The sequence below is a fragment of the Salvelinus alpinus genome, chromosome 5 (assembly GCF_045679555.1).
Source record: "Salvelinus alpinus chromosome 5, SLU_Salpinus.1, whole genome shotgun sequence".
Taxonomy (NCBI): Eukaryota; Metazoa; Chordata; class Actinopteri; order Salmoniformes; family Salmonidae; genus Salvelinus; species Salvelinus alpinus.
In genome coordinates this window covers 44,794,514-44,797,013 of record NC_092090.1, presented here as the reverse complement: position 1 = coordinate 44,797,013, position 2,500 = coordinate 44,794,514, and positions in this window count along the sequence as shown.

The following is a 2,500-nucleotide window of genomic DNA, read 5'->3' as shown; positions in this document are numbered from 1 at the left end:
ACAAAACAAGACTCTCATTGTTGATACAAGTTTACCACAAAAAAAAGATAGCGGCATTCCACAAAGGTAAGAAAAATAACTAATACTTTTTGACGAGCAGGCTTCCATTTTGACCGTTCATCAAGTGACCTGATAAGTGCAATGGCAGCATTTACCATCTGGCCATCTGGAGAAACCAGACCATAAAGAAAACACGGCAGTGAGGCGAGAGAGATCCATTTTCTCACTATTGATCAGATCCCTACGCCCATTTGCAGTGATGCACCTTCAGTGAGTGGGTGATATTGGGAAACTCCATCTCGGCCACTCTCACAGAATTGTACACACCTTTTGCATAAATGCTATGTTTTCCCTACCTAGACAGGAAACTAAAACGGTAATAACAATTCCAGTTAGTGTTTGTGAACCTAAAGCATGTTGCACAGTCCTTCTCTAAACCGTGTACATGTGGCAGGCTGATCGTGAGTGGCAATCGCATGATGTGTTTTACACTTTTGGCTTAAATGTCTTCACAGAGTTGAGTTATGGGATCGTGGAACTACTGATGTCACTTAGCCAGGATAGCGACAGGAGCATAAAACATTTACTACAGAGCTGTGCCACAGGAATGCTTTCTTTATAGATTGTAATGGAAACGTCAACGTCACTTATGAGACTATCTGTGCAGAGGAAAGAATGACCATGTTTACCTCTTCCTCAGTAAATCAACAGTGTTTGCAGTCACTGTTGTTAGCCACTAAAACACAGACATTAACATACCAGTACGTCCTGATCTATATGTTAATCACACACACACGCGCGCGCACACACACACACAGACACACACACGCATGTCACTCTAAACACATGAAAACATGACCTAGCACCCTCATTTCTCATGCCGAGAGAGTAGTCTGTGAAGATGAGGACTGTTGGTAACGATAGGCGAGAGGAACGAAAAAGAAATGAGATGATGTCTCGGGTAGTGAGTCATGAATACCTCACGTCGCACTTTGTTTCCGTGTGCATGTGCGCGCTGGCGTACACGCGGCGCAGGCTGTCTACGGCTGTTCCACACGAGTGACTGTGGGGTCTGTTTATTTCTTTATCTGTATCTATTTGCAATTCATTCACACCACTCGCACGGTTCCACTGGATCCCCTCTCTGGCACTTTTCAACATATCTCTAACGCACAAGCTTCCATAAAGTACATACTGTACTAAAAACTCTACCAGGCTACGGATAGGACATATTAGCAATTTCATAGTCCTTCAACTCAGAAATGAAGACTTGCATCAGCGACTTGGACATGAGCTCTACTGAATTGGTACATGATGTCATAAAATGTTCTGGAAGAAGTCATTGCCGAAACGAGAATGTTCCCGTTGTGAATGATTTGGAGAGTGATGATTTTTGAAGAGTTAAATCTGCCATTCCGGTGTAGTTTAGTTCTTTCACATCAAGCTGCATTGTCATGGCAACATGATATGCAGCTCTGGCTCTGCAACAGAATGAGCTAAGGGAGGAGAGAGAGACCTGACACACCAGTCACTGATGACTTAACCGAAACTCACTTGAGACTCAACATATTGAGACTTGATTTGGACTTTGTTAAATGTGACTTATTGACAAGTCGCTCTCACCCAGACACCCACTCTTATAACATAGATCCAAAATCGATCACTTCTCCAATTCCACATTCCATCAACCACTTAAAACCAATGATTCGGTCCTTCATCCAAACAAACAGTCCCATTAACTCATTAAAACAGAAGAACTATAGTGACCCAGTCTTCTACTCTGCCTACTTAGCAAGCCATCACCATGTTACTGGTGGCTCTGAAAACACAAATTACCAATGCAAGGCTGACTTTAAACACTTGACTGATGTTCTCTCTTGCTTCACTGCAGGGTGTTAATCAGTATTTAAAAAGGGGAGGAGGAGGAGGAGGAGGAGGAGGAAGAGGAGAGATGGAGGAGGAGGGATGGCTTAAGGAATAACTGGGAGGAGTGGTGGTAAAGTAACGACTTTTGGAGCATTGTCTCTCATGGGAACATTCTTCTCCAGAGGTGATTAACTACTGTTGGTCTAGGGAGCCCAGGAGAGATACACACACAGCCAGATGGAGAGGGAGAGGGAGAGATGGAGGGATGGGAAGAGGGACAGTTAAAGGAGGAAAAGGATGCAACGGTTGGTTGAGTGTGTGGGAGTAGGAATTGATCATGTGAACAAATATCAGATATACAATACAATATTTTTTGACTAAATGAGCACTGCACTGTTGGAGTACACAGTATTAATATCCGACAGTGAGTCTGGAATCGATACTTTTCTCCATTACACTTACAAAATGTTATTCTATAGCCTACTGAAAAATGAAGGCAGGCCCTTTATGTAAGCTGTAGCATTTAATGTGACAACATGAAGGGCAAGGGACTGTTTGATTTATAGTTCCAAGGAGAGTCCACCTCCCATTCCATCCCGAGTCATGCTGGAATACTCCTGGACATAAAACATGT